The sequence below is a fragment of the Oncorhynchus masou genome, chromosome 28 (assembly GCF_036934945.1).
Source record: "Oncorhynchus masou masou isolate Uvic2021 chromosome 28, UVic_Omas_1.1, whole genome shotgun sequence".
NCBI lineage: Eukaryota > Metazoa > Chordata > Actinopteri > Salmoniformes > Salmonidae > Oncorhynchus > Oncorhynchus masou.
In genome coordinates this window covers 77,561,643-77,584,889 of record NC_088239.1, presented here as the reverse complement: position 1 = coordinate 77,584,889, position 23,247 = coordinate 77,561,643, and the positions used below count along the sequence as shown (strand labels likewise).

Below are 23,247 nucleotides of genomic sequence, written 5' to 3'. Positions count from 1 at the left end.
CTAAGGAGCTTTACCCAGGAGCTTTACCCAGGAGCTTTACCCAGGAGCTTTACCCAGGAGCTTTACCCAGGAGCTTTACCCAGGAGCTTTACTAAGGAGCTTTACCCAGGAGCTTTACCCAGGAGCTTTACTAAGGAGCTTTACCCAGGAGCTTTACCCAGGAGCTTTACCCAGGAGCTTTACTAAGGAGCTTTACTAAGGAGCTTTACTAAGGAGCTTTACCCAGGAGCTTTACCCAGGAGCTTTACCCAGGAGTTTTACCCAGGAGCTTTACCCAGGAGCTTTACCCAGGAGCTTTACCCAGGAGCTTTACTAAGGAGCTTTACTAAAGAGCTTTACTAAGGAGCTTTACCCAGGAGCTTTACCCAGGAGCTTTACCCAGGAGCTTTACTAAGGAGCTTTACTAAGGAGCTTTACCCAGGAGCTTTACCCAGGAGCTTTACTAAGGAGCTTTACTAAGGAGCTTTACCCAGGAGCTTTACCCAGGAGCTTTACCCAGGAGCTTTACCCAGGAGCTTTACCCAGGAGCTTTACTAAGGAGCTTTGCCCTGGAGCTTTACCCAGGAGCTTTACTAAGGAGCTTTACTAAGGAGCTTTGCCCTGGAGCTTTACCCAGGAGCTTTACTAAAGAGCTTTACTAAGGAGCTTTGCCCTGGAGCTTTACCCAGGAGCTTTACTAAGGAGCTTTACTAAAGAGCTTTGCCCTGGAGCTTTCAGGGCTATTGTGGTAACTATGAACATGGGTGAATACCTTAACACTGTGGGATTTTAGTCAAGGTAGTTACTGATTAAACAAATAATGGCTATGGGACTTCCGCAACTCACTAATGAAAGGACGTTATGCTACTATGTTGTACATACAGCACAACATACAGCTGGGGGTCTTCCAACTGCTCCTTCATGCAAATCAAAAGGTTAGCTCCAGGCATATTTCCCCTGGCCAAATGGAGTAACAAACTCAGTAGCATTAGTCCATGTCATGTTACTCTCTTTAGAAAGGGGAGAGGGAAGTCACACATCCTAGCCAACTATTCTTAAACACCCTACTGGAAATTCTCACGTTGCCGAAATAGTACAGGATACAAATAATCATGACGACAAGCTCACATGCAGACTCACATTGATCAGCATAGGGTGAAACAGCACCACTAGTCACCCAAGCCAGTTTGTTATTTTTTTATTCATGAAAGGAGGAGATCATCTTGATGAAATAATTGTAAAAATTCATGCTCTGCTGTTCCATCTCGCATGCAATGATACCAGGGGGAAAATGTGTTCCTTATCAGAAGTGATGTCTTTGTTGTTATAATATTGCAGACGAATGTTGCAGTTTCACCATTATAGATTCCAGCTCTAAAGAGCCACGTAGATTCACTAAATAGTCTATGTAATCTAAAACCTGATACATTCAAAGATTCACACATCCACATTGATCTGGTACAGGTACTCCTGTATGTAGCTCCACATTGATCTGGTACTGGTACTCCCTGTATGTAGCTCCACATTGATCTGGTACTGGTACTCCCTGTATATAGCTCCACATTGATCTGGTACTGGTACTCCCTGTATGTAGGTCCACATTGATCTGGTACTGGTACTCCCTGTATATAGCTCCACATTGATCTGGTACTGGTACTCCCTGTATATAGCTCCACATTGATCTGGTACAGGTACTCCCTGTATGTAGGTCCACATTGATCTGGTACTGGTACTCCCTGTATGTAGCTCCACATTGATCTGGTACTGGTACTCCCTGTATGTAGGTCCACATTGATCTGGTACTGGTACTCCCTGTATATAGCTCCACATTGATCTGGTACTGGTACTCCCTGTATATAGCTCCACATTGATCTGGTACAGGTACTCCCTGTATGTAGGTCCACATTGATCTGGTACTGGTACTCCCTGTATGTAGCTCCACATTGATCTGGTACTGGTACTCCCTGTATGTAGGTCCACATTGATCTGGTACTGGTACTCCCTGTATGTAGGTCCACATTGATCTGGTACAGGTACTCCCTGTATATAGCTCCACATTGATCTGGTACTGGTACTCCCTGTATATAGCTGCACATTGATCTGGTACTGGTACTCCCTGTATATAGCTGCACATTGATCTGGTGCTGGTACTCCTGTACTGGTACTCTTGTATTTAACTCCATTCTTGTGTATTTTATTTTATTCCACTTGTTACTATTTTATAAACTACATTGTTGGTTAAGGGCTCGTAATCAAGCATTTCATGGTAAAGTCACCAGTTGTATTCGGTGCATGTGACAAATAATATTTAATTTAACATGATTTCCTACTGTTTACACACACACACTATTGAATGCAGAACCATTCTTTCTCAGAAATATAACTATTGATTCATGGATGTGTTTTTCATAGAATCAGCACATGAAATATCATTGTGATCATTAGTCACACCTCCGTGAGATCCTCCAGGAGCAGTAATATAATACCAGATAGTGTCTTAGGGGGTAAGTGTTGTTTTAAAGCTACTGTGTGATGGCAGTTAACGTTTGTCCCTTCATCTTCAGAGTGCAAACAAGGTGACCAACACTACGAGTATTGTTGTGGAAATAATCAGAATTTGTTGGTAACATAGGTAAGATGTTTTATATTCATCATATGTTTGTAAGTTACTTCTCATCAGAATGGTATTTTTGTATAATACTGTGGCGAGGTTGCAGTTATCTGTCCTATGTCAAGACTAAGTTGCATGGGCCGCAGAGAGGGGAGAGGTCACAGTGTCATCATGTGTAAACATATCTTTTGCTCCACTGTGTCGGTGTGGAGTCACTCCCTACTTTTCCCAGCAGGGAGAGGAGGATGGCAGTGTCTGGAATCATTCTATGCTCCCTCTAATGTTGTCCCTATCTTAACCTATAGCAATCATTCTCCTCTCCGTGAGTTTGTCCAGGATTGGTTGTATTTAGAATTGGTTGTATCTAAACGACAATTTGATATATGCCTGTTGATATGGAGGATTGGTTTATGGTTCTGGGGTTTGAGTAAGGAGACAAAGCTGAACGATTTATTATGTCTCTGCTGTCTGACTATGTGTGTTCTTTGCTATTAAAGGATCGCAGTTGCAATGCAGAAGGGGGCTCTCAGAGAATTCACTGAGAGACACTGAATTACCTGAGAGTCACAGGGTTGTGATAGAGCTCATATAATTAAAGATGGACTTTGATAACTAACTCTGACTTGTGTGTGTGGTTTGCTCCCATGATTTGGTAAATAGAGGAAATTTCCACGACATTATGCCCACTGGTTGTTGTTTTTTGCATGTGTGTGTGAGAGAAATCAAATCCAATCCAATTTTTTATTTGTCACATAGTTTATAAAAGGCAGATATAAAAGGTTCAGCGAAATGTGTGTGTGTGTGTATGGCATGTCTCTGGGGCGCTGATGACTCAAGGGTATTGTGGGTTTGAATTGGCTGTGCTGGGTGTGTTCAAAGGCTCGACTTGTAACCGGCAACTATTCTGCCTATTGTCCAGGGAATTGAGTAGGCCACCAGGAGCTTAGAGAGGCCCAGTGTCTTCTGGGTAGAAGCCTTTGATCTCGGAAGTGCCGACCTCTGGCTGTTCCCTAAAACATGTTTTGAATGTCATTATGTATTCTGTTTTTCCCCAATGCTTTATTCATGTTCAGTACAGATTAAGTATTTTGCCTTGACAACCATTGACACTGAGAGGATAGACAAATAACATTGTTTTTCTACTATAGCAGGATTAGTGTGATCACTTCATTTCCTGTGCTTTAACAGAATATGCCATTTCTCTCAAATTTGAATTTCCTAGCACAGATCATACATTTTGCTTCGAAACATTTGTTAACACAGAAATATTAAACACAGAAGCCATCATTAACAAGGCTTTCTATGATAGTAGGGCATATTTCAGTAGGGCATCACTTCCTGTTTATGAATTAATTTCCTGTTTTTTAATACAGACACATAAAACAAGCCAGTGAATGTTTACTCTATATGTTGTGGCATACAAACCTAAATCCTTGGCACAGCAAATCAATGAGAGCATGGCTATCCAGCAATACTATGAGGAACCTAAAGGCCCACAATAGATTTCTTAGAGTTATGAAAGCAGCAGGCAGGCCGCCTCATACAATATTTCTCTGCCTTTAAACAAAAACTATTTTTCACAGCGGGGCTACAGACAGCAGACTCCGGGGAGATTGGGTTACTGGCGTGAAATTACTCGGAGACAGAGATGAGTCTCTGTCTCTCTCTCACACACACACACGGTGATGTAGCCAGAACATGAGGAGGTCTGGCACCCAATCAACAAATATGTATGTGCCTGGCATTCCCAAGTTTCTTTGTTACTCTCAATGACAAGACAAAAAAATGAAAGTAACGCATAATGAAATGCAATTTTCGGCCTCTGCAGAGGACATTCAACTTTAATTAGCAATGATGGTCACCTTTTCACTCTGTCATCTCAAGAGTGAACTGTCTGAGACTACCTGAAATGTAATTACACTTGACAGCTAGCTTCTTGTGATGGAACTTTCACCCTACTTCTAGCACCCTGGCCTGGAGGATAACGTGGGCTCAAAATACCGGTTGACCTTCACCATCAGAGATGTCTCCGTCATACCAGATAAACATTTGAAAACAACCCCAAAAATGTTGCAGCCCAAGAAATTCTTCAAATTAAAGAATGGGAGGTTAGTTACCAAAAACGATTAAAAAACCCCAGCAAAGAATACAGAATTCTACAGTCTAAAAATAACATTGTAAAGGTTTTGATAATACACCTCGGTCACACTTTTCCACAGATTCTATCAACCCCAGATCTGCCATGGCCCGATGTCATTACAAATCTGTCTACACTCAATGACATCTCCCTCCAGAGGGCATGGTTCCTCAGTCTATTTCTAATGGCCTGGGGCCTTGTTACTGGGTGTTGTACATGACAATCGACTGGCACGGCTCCAGATAGATCTACTACTCATTGCCATGTCACAAAGAGGGACTCTTTGGTATTCCAAGCACACTCTTCCCTGCCTGAGGAGGGACCTGCTAGCCTGCCGCTTCTCTGTGTGTGTGTATCTCTGGGGGGAAAGTGAGACGTGAGCGAGAGGCGGCGACGCAACACTTTGGCAGTCTGCTCATGTCACTAGCTAGCATCTTAGAGAGAGAGAGAGAGAGGAGAGAGAGAGAGAGAGAGAGAGATATGCGCTTAAACTCATAATACAATTTCAATGCCCAAGGTGAAATGGCTGGCTGATGGAGGGATAGAGAGAGACAGTCATGTTGTGGGTTGAATACAAGAGGTCTCTGCACTGCAGTCTAGGATGTGGATGGTAGTGTGTGTGTGTGTGCATGTGTCTGTGTGACATCATTCCTTCAGCCATGTAAAATATTTCTCAGCCGCTCTTCTCACCTCTCTCAGCTCAGACACGGACAGATGGATGTGTTTACCTGCCTGGCGTGACACTGTTGTCCATCAGATCTCCTAAAGCTTCTTCATAATGCTTTGAAATAGGTGATGGATTATACAGCTGTGCTAGGTGGATGACAGCGATATGTAATACTACATCTATTCCGTTCTGACCACAGCTGAGTATCCATGGCAACCTCCATTGTTACAAGTGGGCTAGATTGTGTCACACCCTTTGACCTCCCACATTTGATCCATTTTTTCATTTGAAAAAGCATGACATTACACCACTGATTTAAGGCACCATCGAACTGACATTTCCATAAAACACAGACACCATCCAAAAGACCAACCATCTTTTGAACAGCTGTTCCATTCTTTGATTTCGGCTTTTGACCTTATACAAGGTAAAAACATCAGGATCCATATATGTTGACCCAGATAAAACAATTGTCTAAAGAATCCATCACTAATAGTGGTCCATTGTCCATCTACCAACCAATCATTGTATATCATATAGTTCATGTCTGCATAATAAGTTGGTATACAACTAACAGCTGTGTCATGCCTATGTTTGCAGGGTTTGTAGAGCTTGCTCAGAGCCTGTTCCTGCACTGCAACTAAAAGTATCAGCAGTAACGTAACTTATGGCACAACACCAGACGGGAGTTCCCCTTCCTTCCTGTTTCCCTTCATCTCTGCGATGTTTGATCACACAATGGAAAATGTATCCAAAGGTACAAAAGCCTTTGATGTGCTTTGAGGTGATGGTTGCCATTGTTGTTGTAACTCATTATGTTACCAGTTAGTTTACCTGAGACCTCACCCTACCAGTTAGTTGACCTGAGACCTCACCCTACCAGTTAGTTTACCTGAGACCTCACCCTACCTGTTAGTTTCCCTGAGACCTCACCCTACCTGTTAGTTTACCTGAGACCTCACCCTACCAGTTAGTTTACCTGAGACCTCACCCTACCAGTTAGTTTACCTGAGACCTCACCCTACCAGTTAGTTTACCTGAGACCTCACCCTACCTGTTAGTTTCCCTGAGACCTCACCCTGCCAGTTAGTTTACCTGAGACCTCACCCTGCCAGTTAGTTTACCTGAGACCTCACCCTACCTGTTAGTTTACCTGAGACCTCACCCTACCAGTTAGTTGACCTGAGACCTCACCCTGCCAGTTAGTTTACCTGAGACCTCACCCTACCTGTTAGTTTCCCTGAGACCTCACCCTACCAGTTAGTTTACCTGAGACCTCACCCTACCTGTTAGTTTACCTGAGACCTCACCCTACCTGTTAGTTTACCTGAGACCTCACCCTGCCAGTTAGTTTACCTGAGACCTCACCCTGCCAGTTAGTTTACCTGAGACCTCACCCTGCCAGTTAGTTTACGAAATAATTCAACATTTTATAGTGTGTGAAATTTCATCTAATGTGTGATTGCTTTGACTATCGTCATGCCTTCATTTTGCTACAGTGCGTCAATTTATCTGATTATCAGCTGCTGTCAAACACGTAAGTGTGAAAAGACGTATGAATTCTACTAGATAAAATGCCAAAGTAAGTATTTAGTTTATGTAGTACGTTAGTATGGGTATTCAGACCCGGCCAGTCACTCTCTGAATCTATGGTATGGTTGTGCACAGGTAGCTCTTCTGTTGGACATGTTGACACAGCACTGAGACCACAAAACCATCCTTCTTAGATCCTTAAATCCCCTCCAGACATGAATAAATGCCATGAATATAACAAACCTGGTGATAAAAAAGCGATGAGGCATTCATTGCGTTGAGTGGCAAGACAAAACCAAGCCTTATTGTGGAACGCTTTGCAGGTAGGTAGGATACACATGCAGGAGGGCAATAAAATGAAAACCTCCGAGAGACAGAGAGGAAGAAATAGCAGAGAGAGGAAGAAAGATCAGAGAGAGAGGACGAAATAGCAGAGAGAGAGAGAGGAAGAAAGAGCAGAGAGAGAGTGAAAGGGAGAGGAAGACAGTTTAGTATAGTCTATTCACTCATACAAAGCCTGACATAGATCTTTCTTATCAGGGTGAAAGTGAAACACTATTTGAACAAACCTACCTGCGGTTGTGTTTGGTTCTATTGTTTCCTCTATTCTACTGACCTGTTGAAAGCAGTGTGTGTTTACCATGAAACAAAACAATAGTGTGCAATGTTGTCATGGACACTAGTTACTGGTTTGGATGGACACCACTTACTGGTTTGGATGGACACCACTTACTGGTTTGGATGGACACCACTTAATGGTTTGGAGATATATAGGTCAACTTGAAGCAACAGCTAGTTGTTCAAGATGTCAGAGAACATAACATCACTAGTTCTATTTACTAGTTAGTTTTGATTGTCATTCAGTGATCTGCTAATAAATAAATAGTAACTTTATAGCCTAATGAAGGTCAATATACTTTTGTTTTGTTACTAACGAAACTGCAGTGACATCCACAAATAGCACTGAGTAACTGGTCTTAACAGATAAAAGGTAGGAAGACAGGATACAGTTACAGGGCATGTGGCTTCTAGGAGTACAACAACGATACTAACATATCCACAGATACCTAAACTCTCAGGGTATATTTCAGATTCGTTTTTAATCCAGTTTCAGATCGATATCTGTGTCCTCATTTAGTCTTTTGTCTGTCATGGAAGAATCAATATGCCTGGGAAATAGCCCAGGGTTTTGGGAGCTCTGGGCAAAGCTGTCCCCAGTCCTGCTTCCAAACTGTGACACCACACATTGTGCAGGGACGTGCAAGACAGTACACTAGCTAACCTTGGTGTACTATCAATATTGTGTGTCAATATGACTGTTGTTTTTGATGCACTGCCCCTAGCTAGGTGTTACAGTATGGCTCTAGTCTAGATAATAATACTGTAATATTATGTAACACCTTTAGAAGATCTCTGTTACGACAGAGTTTTTACATTTACAGCTGGTCCCTCTCAGCCGTATGAAAGGCCTACACCTGTCAGACGCCAGGGTTGCATTATTTATGTTGTTTATGGAAGGGTTTGGAGACATAGTCCACTGTGTATAGCAAGGTATCTCTCTCTCCCTCTCAGGCACACACACCACATCTGCAAAATGGTACAGAGCATAAGCACTCAAAAAACAACTTATCGCAAGTACAGGGATTGAACCTGCAACCTTGGCATTAATGGCACCACACTTTGACCAACTGAGCTAACCAGCCCAACTTGCCAGAAATGACAGCTGTTATGAGTCATGATGGCTCAGCAACTGCTAGCGAGTAAGTTACCAAGTAAGCCAAGAGGATCCCGTGGCCAGGGCGGAAGCTTCTACAATACTTCTTGTGGACACTTCTAACAGCTGGGGAATTAGCTCAAATGGTAGAGCGCTCGCTTAGCATGCGAGAGGTAGCGGGATCGATGCCCGTATTCTCCAAGGTACATTATTTTGTCACACACATTCTCCATACCCTCATACACTGCACCCTGGACAAAAGATCCCTCATTCACTCATTCACAAATCAGCCGTGTGTCTCATTGTGTGTGTTGATATCACACAAACAGATGAACATCTGTGGCGTGAGATCAGCCGTGTGTCTCATTGTGTGTGTTGATATCACACAAACAGATGAACATCTGTGGCGTGAGATCAGCCGTGTGTCTCATTGTGTGTGTTGATATCACACAAACAGATGAACATCTGTGGCGTGAGATCAGCCGTGTGTCTCATTGTGTGTGTTGATATCACACAAACAGATGAACATCTGTGGCGTGAGATCAGCCGTGTGTCTCATTGTGTGTGTTGATATCACACAAACAGATGAACATCTGTGGCGTGAGATCAGCCGTGTGTCTCATTGTGTGTGTTGATATCACACAAACAGGGAAGCAGATCTTTGTGTTTGTGGCAGATGTGTCGAGGCTGTCAACTGTAAACAGAGAAGGTATCGGGTGTCCTTGCATGCCTGAGATGACGGGTAGATTCCCACTGCACCAATCTGGGTAAGAGGTCCCACTGCACCAATCTGGGTAAGAGATCCCACTGCACCAATCTGGGTAAGAGTTCCCACTGCACCCAGTAGTGTAGTGGTGCCCGGAAAAGTGTAAGGACCAAGAACCAAAAGTAGTTGTTGTAGGCCTATAGGCTGTTAATGCGGACAGACACTCATACCAATGACTGTCCCTTTGTGTTGTTGACTTGGCTGACATTGGAATGTTTAGCATGGTGTCAGTGCAGTTGTCAGAATGATCAATCCCTTCATTTTGTGGGGCCACCGCAGTAAGCAGCTCTCCACAGCCTTTCCCAGTTGATCCGGGATGTCATCACACATGGGTACACGCTGCCTGGATACAAATGTGTCACATAAACATACAAACGCACGCACACAAATACGTATGCACACACACACACACAGGAATAAGAAGGGCATAGAAAGCAGTGGGACCGCTTACCTCTTACCCAGATTACCTTTTACCCAGATTACTTTTTACACAGATTACCTTTTACCTCTTACCCAGATGACCTTTTACCTCTTACCCAGATTACCTTTTACCTCTTACCCAGATTACCTTTTACCCAGATTACCTTTTACCCAGATTACCTTTAACCTCTTACCCAGATTACCTCTAACCTCTTACCCAGATTACCTCTTACCCAGATTACCTTTTACCTCTTACCCAGATTACCTTTTACCTCTTATCCAGATTACCTCTTACCCAGATTACCTTTTACCTCTTGCCCAGATTACCTCTTACCCAGATTACCGCTTACCCAGATTACCTCTTACCCAGATTACCTCTTACCTCTTGCCCAGATTACCTCTTACCCAGATTACCTCTTACGCAGATTACCTCTTACCTTTTACCCAGATGACCTTTAACCCAGATTACCTCTTACCCAGATTACCTTTTACCCAGATTACCTTTTACCTCTTACCCAGATCACCTTTTACCTCTTACCAATGTAACAGTATAACTTTAGACCTTCACCTCGCCCATACCCGGGCGCGAACTGTCAAGCGCACACCACATCTGCAAATGGTACAGAGCATAAGCACTCAAAAAACAACTTATCGCAAGTACAGGGATTGAACCTGCAACCTTGGCATTGATGGGACCACACTCTGACCAACTGAGCTAACCAGCCCAACTTGCCAGAATTGACAGCTGTTACGAGTCATGATGGCTCAGCAACTGCTAGCGAGTAAGTTACCAAGTAAGCCAAGAGGATCCCGTGGCCAGGGCGGAAGCTTCTACAATACTCCTTGTGGACACTTCTAACAGCTGGGGAATTTGCTCAAATGGTAGAGCGCTCGCTTAGCATGCGAGAGGTAGCGGGATCGATGCCCGTATTCTCCAAGGTACATTATTTTGTCACACACATTCTCCATACCCTCATACACTGCACCCTGGACAAAAGATCCCTCATTCACTCATTCACAAATCAGTCGTGTGTCTCATTGTGTGTGTTGATATCACACAAACAGATGAACATCTGTGGCGTGAGATCAGCCGTGTGTCTTATTGTGTGTGATGATATCACACAAACAGATGAACATCTGTGGCGTGAGATCAGCCGTGTGTCTCATTGTGTGTGTTGATATCACACAAACAGGGAAGCAGATCTTTGTGTTTGTGGCAGATGTGTCGAGGCCGTCAACTGTAAACAGAGAACGTATCGGGTGTCCTTGCATGCCTGAGATGACGGGTAGATTCCCACTGCACCAATCTGGGTAAGAGGTCCCACTGCACCAATCTGGGTAAGAGATCCCACTGCACCAATCTGGGTAAGAGGTCCCACTGCACCCAGTAGTGTAGTGGTGCCCGGAAAAGTGTAAGGACCAAGAACCAAATGTAGTTGTTGTAGGCCTATAGGCTGTTAATGCGGACAGACACTCATACCAATGACTGTCCCTTTGTGTTGTTGACTTGGCTGACATTGGAATGTTTAGCATGTTGTCAGTGCAGTTGTCAGAATGATCAATCCCTTCATTTTGTGGGGCCACCGCAGTAAGCAGCTCTCCACAGCCTTTCCCAGTTGATCCGGAATGTCATCACACATCGGTACACGCTGCCTGGATACAAATGTGTCACATAAACATACAAACGCACGCACACAAATACGTATGCACACACACACACACACACAGGAATAAGAAGGGCATAGAAAACAGTGGGACCGCTTACCTCTTACCCAGATGACCTTTTACCTCTTACCCAGATAGCCTATTACCTCTTACCCAGATTACCTTTTACCTCGATTACCTTTTACCTCTTACCCAGATTACCTTTTACCTCTTACCCAGATTACCTTTTACCTCTTACCCAGATTACCTCTTACCCAGATTACCTCTTACCCAGATTACCTCTTACCCAGATTACCTTTTACCTCTTGCCCAGATTACCTCTTACCCAGATGACCGCTTACCCAGATGACCGCTTACCCAGATTACCGCTTACCCAGATTACCGCTTACCCAGATTACCGCTTACCCAGATTACCTCTTACCCAGATTACCTCTTACCCAGATTACCTTTCACCTTATACCCAGATTACCTTTTACCCAGATTACCTCTTACCCAGATTACCTCTTAACCAGATTACCTCTTACCGAGATTACCTTTTACCTCTTACCCAGATCACCTTTTACCTCTTACCCAGATCACCTTTTACCTCTTACCAATGTAACAGTATAACTTTAGACCTTCACCTCGCCCATACCCGGGCGCGAACTGTCAAGCACACACCACATCTGCAAATGGTACAGAGCATAAGCACTCAAAAAACAACTTATCGCAAGTACAGGGATTGAACCTGCAACCTTGGCATTGATGGCACCACACTCTGACCAACTGAGCTAACCAGCCCAACTTGCCAGAAATGACAGCTGTTACGAGTCATGATGGCTCAGCAACTGCTAGCGAGTAAGTTACCAAGTAAGCCAAGAGGATCCCGTGGCCAGGGCGGAAGCTTCTACAATACTCCTTGTGGCCACTTCTAACAGCTGGGGAATTAGCTCAAATGGTAGAGCGCTCGCTTAGCATGCGAGAGGTAGCGGGATCGATGCCCGTATTCTCCAAGGTGCATTATTTTGTCACACACATTCTCCATACCCTCATACACTGCACCCTGGACAAAAGATCCCTCATTCACTCATTCACAAATCAGCCGTGTGTCTCATTGTGTGTGTTGATATCACACAAACAGATGAACATCTGTGGCGTGAGATCAGCCGTGTGTCTCATTGTGTGTGTTGATATCACACAAACAGATGAACATCTGTGGCGTGAGATCAGCCGTGTGTCTCATTGTGTGTGTTGATATCACACAAACAGATGAACATCTGTGGCGTGAGGTCAGCCGTGTGTCTCAATGTGTGTGTTGATATCACACAAACAGATGAACATCTGTGGCGTGAGATCAGCCGTGTGTCTCATTGTGTGTGTTGATATCACACAAACAGATGAACATCTGTGGCGTGAGATCAGCCGTGTGTCTCATTGTGTGTGTTGATATCACACAAACAGATGAACATCTGTGGCGTGAGGTCAGCCGTGTGTCTCATTGTGTGTGTTGATATCACACAAACAGATGAACATCTGTGGCGTGAGATCAGCCGTGTGTCTCATTGTGTGTGTTGATATCACACAAACAGATGAACATCTGTGGCGTGAGATCAGCCGTGTGTCTCATTGTGTGTGTTGATATCACACAAACAGGGAAGCAGATCTTTGTGTTTGTGGCAGATGTGTCGAGGCCGTCAACTGTAAACAGAGAACGTATCGGGTGTCCTTGCATGCCTGGGATGATGGGTAGATTCCCACTGCACCAATCTGGGCAAGAGGTCCCACTGCACCAATCTGGGTAAGAGATCCCACTGCACCAATCTGGGTAAGAGGTCCCACTGTACCCAGTAGTGTAGTGGTGCCCGGAAAAGTGTAAGGACCAAGAACCAAATGTAGTTGTTGTAGGCCTATATGCTGTTAATGCGGACAGACACTCATACCAATGACTGTCCCTTTGTGTTGTTGACTTGGCTGACATTGGAATGTTTAGCATGGTGTCAGTGCAGTTGTCAGAATGATCAATCCCTTCATTTTGTGGGGCCACCGCAGTAAGCAGCTCTCCACAGCCTTTCCCAGTTGATCCGGGATGTCATCACACATGGGTACACGCTGCCTGGATACAAATGTGTCACATAAACATACAAACGCACGCACACAAATACGTATGCACACACACACACACAGGAATAAGAAGGGCATAGAAAGCAGTGGGACCGCTTACCTCTTACCCAGATTACCTTTTACCTTTTACCCAGATTACCTTTTACCCAGATTACTTTTTACACAGATTACCTTTTACCCAGATTACTTTTTACACAGATTACCTTTTACCTCTTACCCAGATGACCTTTTAACTCTTACCCAGATTACCTTTTACCTCTTACCCAGATTACCTTTTACCTCTTGCCCAGATTACCTCTTACCCAGATTACCGCTTACCCAGATTACCTCTTACCCAGATTACCTCTTACCTCTTGCCCAGATTACCTCTTACGCAGATTACCTCTTACCTTTTACCCAGATGACCTTTTACCCAGATTACCTCTTACCCAGATTACCTTTTACCCAGATTACCTTTTACCTCTTACCCAGATCACCTTTTACCTCTTACCAATGTAACAGTATAACTTTAGACCTTCACCTCGCCCATACCCGGGCGCGAACTGTCAAGCGCACACCACATCTGCAAATGGTACAGAGCATAAGCACTCAAAAAACAACTTATCGCAAGTACAGGGATTGAACCTGCAACCTTGGCATTGATGGCACCACACTCTGACCAACTGAGCTAACCAGCCCAACTTGCCAGAAATGACAGCTGTTACGAGTCATGATGGCTCAGCAACTGCTAGCGAGTAAGTTACCAAGTAAGCCAAGAGGATCCCGTGGCCAGGGCGGAAGCTTCTACAATACTTCTTGTGGACACTTCTAACAGCTGGGGAATTAGCTCAAATGGTAGAGCGCTCGCTTAGCATGCGAGAGGTAGCGGGATCGATGCCCGTATTCTCCAAGGTACATTATTTTGTCACACACATTCTCCATACCCTCATACACTGCACCCTGGACAAAAGATCCCTCATTCACTCATTCACAAATCAGCCGTGTGTCTCATTGTGTGTGTTGATATCACACAAACAGATGAACATCTGTGGCGTGAGATCAGCCGTGTGTCTCATTGTGTGTGTTGATATCACACAAACAGATGAACATCTGTGGCGTGAGATCAGCCGTGTGTCTCAATGTGTGTGTTGATATCACACAAACAGGGAAGCAGATCTTTGTGTTTGTGGCAGATGTGTCGAGGCCGTCCACTGTAAACAGAGAACGTATCGGGTGTCCTTGCATGCCTGAGATGACGGGTAGATTCCCACTGCACCAATCTGGGAAAGAGGTCCCACTGCACCAATCTGGGTAAGAGGTCCCACTGCACCCAGTAGTGTAGTGGTGCCCGGAAAAGTGTAAGGACCAAGAACCAAATGTAGTTGTTGTAGGCCTATATGCTGTTAATGCGGACAGACACTCATACCAATGACTGTCCCTTTGTGTTGTTGACTTGGCTGACATTGGAATGTTTAGCATGTTGTCAGTGCAGTTGTCAGAATGATCAATCCCTTCATTTTGTGGGGCCACCGCAGTAAGCAGCTCTCCACAGCCTTTCCCAGTTGATCCGGGATGTCATCACACATCGGTACACGCTGCCTGGATACAAATGTGTCACATAAACATACAAACGCACGCACACAAAAGCGTATGCACACACACACACACAGGAATAAGAAGGGCATAGAAAGCAGTGGGACCGCTTACCTCTTACCCAGATTACCTTTTACCTCTTATCCAGATTACCTTTTACCTCTTACCCAGATAGCCTCTTACCTCTTACCCAGATTACCTTTTACCTCTTACCCAGATTACCTTTTACCTCTTACCCAGATTACCTTTTACCTTTTACCCAGATTACCTTTTACCCAGATTACCTCTTACCCAGATTACCTTTTACCCAGATTACCTCTAACCTCTTACCCAGATTACCTCTAACCTCTTACCCAGATTACCTTTTACCTCTTATCCAGATTACCTTTTACCTCTTACCCAGATAGCCTCTTACCTCTTACCCAGATTACCTCTAACCTCTTACCCAGATTACCTTTTACCTCTTATCCAGATGACCTTTTACCTCTTACCCAGATAGCCTCTTACCTCTTACCCAGATTACCTTTTACCTCTTACCCAGATTACCTTTTACCTCTTACCCAGATTACCTTTTACCTATTACCCAGATTACCTTTTACCTCTTACCCAGATTACCTTTTACCCAGATTACCTCTAACCTCTTACCCAGATTACCTCTAACCTCTTACCCAGATTACCTTTTACCTCTTACCCAGATTACATTTTACCTCTTACCCAGATTACATTTTACCTCTTACCCAGATTACATTTTACCTCTTACCCAGATTACCTTTTACCTCTTACCCAGATTACTTTTTACCTCTTACCCAGATTACCTTTTACCTCTTATCCAGATTACCTCTTACCCAGATTACCTCTTACCCAGATTACCTTTTACTTCTTGCCCAGATTACCTCTTACCCAGATGACCGCTTACCCAGATTACCTCTTACCCAGATTACCTCTTACCCAGATTACCTTTTACCCAGATTACCTTTTACCTTTTACCCAGATTACCTTTTACCCAGATTACCTCTTACCCAGATGACCTTTTACCCAGATGACCTTTTACCTCTTACCCAGATCACCTTTTACCTCTTACCCAGATCACCTTTTACCTCTTACCAATGTAACAGTATAACTTTAGACCTTCACCTCGCCCATACCCGGGCGCGAACTGTCAAGCACACACCACATCTGCAAATGGTACAGAGCATAAGCACTCAAAAAACAACTTATCGCAAGTACAGGGATTGAACCTGCAACCTTGGCATTGATGGCACCACACTCTGACCAACTGAGCTAACCAGCCCAACTTGCCAGAAATGACAGCTGTTACGAGTCATGATGGCTCAGCAACTGCTAGCGAGTAAGTTACCAAGTAAGCCAAGAGGATCCCGTGGCCAGGGCGGAAGCTTCTACAATACTCCTTGTGGCCACTTCTAACAGCTGGGGAATTAGCTCAAATGGTAGAGCGCTCGCTTAGCATGCGAGAGGTAGCGGGATCGATGCCCGTATTCTCCAAGGTACATTATTTTGTCACACACATTCTCCATACCCTCATACACTGCACCCTGGACAAAAGATCCCTCATTCACTCATTCACAAATCAGCCGTGTGTCTCATTGTGTGTGTTGATATCACACAAACAGATGAACATCTGTGGCGTGAGATCAGCCGTGTGTCTCATTGTGTGTGATGATATCACACAAACAGATGAACATCTGTGGCGTGAGATCAGCCGTGTGTCTCATTGTGTGTGTTGATATCACACAAACAGATGAACATCTGTGGCGTGAGATCAGCCGTGTGTCTCATTGTGTGTGTTGATATCACACAAACAGGGAAGCAGATCTTTGTGTTTGTGGCAGATGTGTCGAGGCCGTCAACTGTAAACAGAGAACGTATCGGGTGTCCTTGCATGCCTGAGATGACGGGTAGATTCCCACTGCACCAATCTGGGTAAGAGGTCCCACTGCACCAATCTGGGTAAGAGATCCCACTGCACCAATCTGGGTAAGAGGTCCCACTGCACCCAGTAGTGTAGTGGTGCCCGGAAAAGTGTAAGGACCAAGAACCAAATGTAGTTGTTGTAGGCCTATAGGCTGTTAATGCGGACAGACACTCATACCAATGACTGTCCCTTTGTGTTGTTGACTTGGCTGACATTGGAATGTTTAGCATGTTGTCAGTGCAGTTGTCAGAATGATCAATCCCTTCATTTTGTGGGGCCACCGCAGTAAGCAGCTCTCCACAGCCTTTCCCAGTTGATCTGGGATGTCATCACACATGGGTACACGCTGCCTGGATACAAATGTGTCACATAAACATACAAACGCACGCACACAAATACGTATGCACACACACACACACACACAGGAATAAGAAGGGCATAGAAAGCAGTGGGACCGCTTACCTCTTACCCAGATGACCTTTTACCTCTTACCCAGATAGCCTCTTACCTCTTACCCAGATTACCTTTTACCTCGATTACCTTTTACCTCTTACCCAGATTACCTCTTACCCAGATTACCTCTTACCCAGATTACCTTTTACCTCTTACCCAGATTACATTTTACCTCTTACCCAGATTACATTTTACCTCTTACCCAGATTACATTTTACCTCTTACCCAGATTACATTTTACCTCTTACCCAGATTACATTTTACCTCTTACCCAGATTACCTCTTACCCAGATTACCTTTTACCTCTTGCCCAGATTACCTCTTACCCAGATGACCGCTTACCCAGATGACCGCTTACCCAGATGACCGCTTACCCAGATGACCGCTTACCCAGATGACCTCTTACCCAGATTACCTCTTACCCAGATTACCTTTTACCTTTTACCCAGATTACCTTTTACCCAGATTACCTCTTACCCAGATTACCTCTTACCCAGATTACCTCTTACCCAGATTACCTTTTACCTCTTACCCAGATCACCTTTTACCTCTTACCCAGATCACCTTTTACCTCTTACCAATGTAACAGTATAACTTTAGACCTTCACCTCGCCCATACCCGGGCGCGAACTGTCAAGCACACACCACATCTGCAAATGGTACAGAGCATAAGCACTCAAAAAACAACTTATCGCAAGTACAGGGATTGAACCTGCAACCTTGGCATTGATGGCACCACACTCTGACCAACTGAGCTAAACAGCCCAACTTGCCAGAAATGACAGCTGTTACGAGTCATGATGGCTCAGCAACTGCTAGCGAGTAAGTTACCAAGTAAGCCAAGAGGATCCCGTGGCCAGGGCGGAAGCTTCTACAATACTCCTTGTGGCCACTTCTAACAGCTGGGGAATTAGCTCAAATGGTAGAGCGCTCGCTTAGCATGCGAGAGGTAGCGGGATCGATGCCCGTATTCTCCAAGGTACATTATTTTGTCACACACATTCTCCATACCCTCATACACTGCACCCTGGACAAAAGATCCCTCATTCACTCATTCACAAATCAGCCGTGTGTCTCATTGTGTGTGTTGATATCACACAAACAGATGAACATCTGTGGCGTGAGATCAGCCGTGTGTCTCATTGTGTGTGATGGTATCACACAAACAGATGAACATCTGTGGCGTGAGATCAGCCGTGTGTCTCATTGTGTGTGATGATATCACACAAACAGATGAACATCTGTGGCGTGAGATCAGCCGTGTGTCTGATTGTGTGTAATGATATCACACAAACAGGGAAGCAGATCTTTGTGTTTGTGGCAGATGTGTCGAGGCCGTCAACTGTAAACAGAGAACGTATCGGGTGTCCTTGCATGCCTGAGATGACGGGTAGATTCCCACTGCACCAATCTGGGTAAGAGGTCCCACTGCACCAATCTGGGTAAGAGATCCCACTGCACCAATCTGGGTAAGAGGTCCCACTGCACCCAGTAGTGTAGTGGTGCCCGGAAAAGTGACTATACTCTAATTTTGCCCCAAAATATCAAAACGCCCGCCGGTGAAGGAAAGGCGCCCTGTGTGAAAAATTATATGACAAACAGTGACATACACTGAATGATCTAAAAATTATGAATCCCATATTGGTCTTTCACAGTCAGACCAATCTAAGCTGTACTGTGCAAGTAGTCTAATAGTAGTCCTACTATTGAAACAGATAGATGAGGCTGTTAAATGGAGTCAAAACTGTTCGCTGCTCTGGCCCCCCAATGGTGGAACAAACTCCCTCACGACGCCAGGACAGCGGAGTCAATCACCACCTTCCGGAGACACCTGAAACCCCACCTCTTCAAGGAATACCTAGGATAGGATAAGTAATCCTTCTCACCCCCCCCCCCCCTTAATGACTTAGATGCACTATTGTAAAGTGGCTGTTCCACTGGATGTCAGAAGGTGAATTCACCAATTTGTAAGTCGCTCTGGATAAGAGCGTCTGCTAAATGACTTAAATGTAAATGTAAATGAAATTCACAGGTTTCAGATTTTGCTAATTTTTTCCCATGTTTTCACTCTCAATCTCACTTTTTTTATATATATATTAGAAAAACAGCCAAATTGGATGTTCTAAGTCCACAATGCTTAAACCACATCAGGAGAAAACTTTTGAAGACTGGGAAAAAAATGGAACACGTTTTGATTTTGGATTGTAGATTCAACTGTACAAACACCTACCACTGTTATTTGGTTAGCAGTGTGCACATGAGAGGGAGTGGCCACTAGATTGATGAAAATAATCATTATATATGTTTTCCAGGTGGGCTTAGGCTACTTGGTAGCTATGTAGCTAGTTAACATTTCATTGGCGGTTTTAGGGAAAGCCTTTCAATCTACAAGAAGACGGTTAGGTTAGACCTATCATTAGCATTGCTATTTTTTTCCTGTTCCTTAATTATTTGAAACCTGGATGTTCTACCTCATATTATGAGGCATGTCTGACCTTGCTTCAAAGTAGCCTATAGCCAAAATCCCTCCATAGAAACGTGGAGGCAGTTATTTTATAAAGACTTCTTCATATGTGTTCTCCTGTTCTAAGGGTTTTCTTTCAACTTCATTTCATTTTCTAGCAGTCAAAGGCATTTCCCTAGCCACATTAGCAACCCATGAAAGTTGTTGCATCTTTAAATCTCCCCTCTTTCAAAATTTTGAACTGATATTTCCATTTCTGTCCATGAAACAGCTTGCATGTGCAGTTCACATTTTAGAATGGTGTATTCCCACAAATTGTAAATTGGAACGTTTGCGTATAGGCCTACCACCATGTGCACATTGCTGCACTTAAAACGTGAAGAAATATTTGTTTATCAACATTTTAAGCTAAACATTCTGATCTGTTCCATCAGCCTTATTACTTTATAGGGCGTATACCTCCACTATACTACTTTGATAAGCATCATGGGGAGTAAGAAGTGAGTATACGCAATGACCACAAAAAAATAAAGTGGGTATACAGCATATACCCTCCACCACACCACTGACGGCACCGATCTGGGTAACAGGCCCCAATGCTTCCTATGCCCATTACCTCTCCTTGGGCTGGTCAACGCAAAACGTGGCAGTGTATTAGGCATTACATTACACTTCATTCCCTCTCCTTGCAGGAAACCCAGCATACAATTAAGAATTGATTAATCCATGATCAATGAGATCCTATTTTTATCTGTGTTACAAAAATTGTGTATATTGCATTGTAATAAAAGTTGTAAGGACCAAAAAAACAAATGTAGTTGTTGTAGGCCTATAGGCTGTTAATGCGGACAGACACTCATACCAATGACTGTCCCTTTGTGTTGTTGACTTGGCTGACATTGGAATGTTTAGCATGTTGTCAGTGCAGTTGTCAGAATGATCAATCCCTTCATTTTGTGGGGCCACCGCAGTAAGCAGCTCTCCACAGCCTTTCCCAGTTGATCTGGGATGTCATCACACATCGGTACACGCTGCCTGGATACAAATGTGTCACATAAACATACAAACGCACGCACACAAATACGTATGCACACACACACACACACAGGAATAAGAAGGGCATAGAAAGCAGTGGGACCGCTTACCTCTTACCCAGATTACCTTTTACCTCTTATCCAGATTACCTTTTACCTCTTACCCAGATAGCCTCTTACCTCTTACCCAGATAGCCTCTTACCTCTTACACAGATTACCTTTTACCTCTTACCCAGATTACCTTTTACCCAGATTACCTCTAACCTTTTACCCAGATTACCTTTTACCTCTTACCCAGATTACCTCTTACCCAGATTACCTCTTACACAGATTACCTTTTACCTCTTGCCCAGATTACCTCTTATCCAGATGACCGCTTACCAAGATGACCGCTTACCCAGATTACCTCTTACCTCTTGCCCAGATTACCTCTTACCCAGATTACCTTTTACCCAGATTACCTTTTACCCAGATTACCTTTTACCTTTTACCCAGATTACCTCTTACCCAGATTACCTTTTACCTGTAACCCAGATCACCTTTTACCTCTTACCCAGATCACCTTTTACCTCTCACCAATGTAACAGTATAACTTTAGACCTTCACCTCGCCCATACCCGGGCGCGAACTGTCAAGCGCACACCACATCTGCAAATGGTACAGAGCATAAGCACTCAAAAAACAACTTATCGCAAGTACAGGGATTGAACCTGCAACCTTGACATTGATGGCACCACACTCTGACCAACTGAGCTAACCAGCCCAACTTGCCAGAAATGACAGCTGTTACGAGTCATGATGGCTCAGCAACTGCTAGCGAGTAAGTTACCAAGTAAGCCAAGAGGATCCCGTGGCCAGGGCGGAAGCTTCTACAATACTCCTTGTGGCCACTTCTAACAGCTGGGGAATTAGCTCAAATGGTAGAGCGCTCGCTTAGCATGCGAGAGGTAGCGGGATCGATGCCCGTATTCTCCAAGGTACATTATTTTATCACACACATTCTCCATACCCTCATACACTGCACCCTGGACAAAAGATCCCTCATTCACTCATTCACAAATCAGCCGTGTGTCTCATTGTGTGTGTTGATATCACACAAACAGATGAACATCTGTGGCGTGAGATCAGCCGTGTGTCTCATTGTGTGTGATGATATCACACAAACAGATGAACATCTGTGGCGTGAGATCAGCCGTGTGTCTCATTGTGTGTGTTGATATCACACAAACAGATGAACATCTGTGGCGTGAGATCAGCCGTGTGTCTCATTGTGTGTGTTGATATCACACAAACAGGGAAGCAGATCTTTGTGTTTGTGGCAGATGTGTCGAGGCCGTCCACTGTAAACAGAGAACGTATCGGGTGTCCTTGCATGCCTGAGATGACGGGTAGATTCCCACTGCACCAATCTGGGTAAGAGGTCCCACTGCACCAATCTGGGTAAGAGGTCCCACTGCACCCAGTAGTGTAGTGGTGCCCGGAAAAGTGACTATACTCTAATTTTGCCCCAAAATATCAAAACGCCCGCCGGTGAAGGAAAGGTGCCCTGTGTGAAAAATTATATGACAAACAGTGACATACACTGAATGATCTAAAAATTATGAATCCCATATTGGTCTTTCACAGTCAGACCAATCTAAGCTGTACTGTGCAAGTAGTCTAATAGTAGTCCTACTATTGAAACAGATAGATGAGGCTGTTAAACGGAGTCTGAAATTCACAGGTTTCAGATTTTGCTAATTTTTTCCCATGTTTTCACTCTCAATCTCACTTTTTTTATATATATTAGAAAAACAGCCAAATTGGATGTTCTAAGTCCACAATGCTTAAACCACATCAGGAGAAAACTTTTGAAGACTGGGAAAAAAATGGAACACGTTTTGATTTTGGATTGTAGATTCAACTGTACAAACACCTACCACTGTTATTTGGTTAGCAGTGTGCACATGAGAGGGAGTGGCCACTAGATTGATGAAAATAATCATTATATATGTTTTCCAGGTGGGCTTAGGCTACTTGGTAGCTATGTAGCTAGTTAACATTTCATTGGCGGTTTTAGGGAAAGCCTTTCAATCTACAAGAAGACGGTTAGGTTAGACCTATCATGCATTGCTATTTTTTTCCTGTTCCTTAATTATTTGAAACCTGGATGTTCTACCTCATATTATGAGGCATGTCTGACCTTGCTTCAAAGTAGC

At 44.0% G+C, this 23,247-nt stretch overlaps 6 non-coding genes across 6 annotated transcripts; all 6 read left to right on the top strand.

The window, feature by feature from the left end:
* Positions 1-8,769: 8,769 nt before the first annotated feature.
* On the top strand, positions 8,770-8,842 carry trnaa-agc (transfer RNA alanine (anticodon AGC)). The gene has a single exon. It is a non-coding gene; the product is annotated as a tRNA-Ala (tRNA).
* Positions 8,843-12,411: 3,569 nt separating this feature from the next.
* Positions 12,412-12,484, top strand: trnaa-agc (transfer RNA alanine (anticodon AGC)). The gene has a single exon. It is a non-coding gene; the product is annotated as a tRNA-Ala (tRNA).
* A 1,924-nt stretch (positions 12,485-14,408) lies between these two features.
* Positions 14,409-14,481, top strand: trnaa-agc (transfer RNA alanine (anticodon AGC)). The gene has a single exon. It is a non-coding gene; the product is annotated as a tRNA-Ala (tRNA).
* A 2,113-nt stretch (positions 14,482-16,594) lies between these two features.
* Positions 16,595-16,667, top strand: trnaa-agc (transfer RNA alanine (anticodon AGC)). The gene has a single exon. It is a non-coding gene; the product is annotated as a tRNA-Ala (tRNA).
* Positions 16,668-18,454: 1,787 nt separating this feature from the next.
* On the top strand, positions 18,455-18,527 carry trnaa-agc (transfer RNA alanine (anticodon AGC)). The gene has a single exon. It is a non-coding gene; the product is annotated as a tRNA-Ala (tRNA).
* Positions 18,528-21,951: 3,424 nt separating this feature from the next.
* Positions 21,952-22,024, top strand: trnaa-agc (transfer RNA alanine (anticodon AGC)). Its single transcript has one exon. It is a non-coding gene; the product is annotated as a tRNA-Ala (tRNA).
* The last annotated feature ends 1,223 nt before the right edge of the window (positions 22,025-23,247 follow it).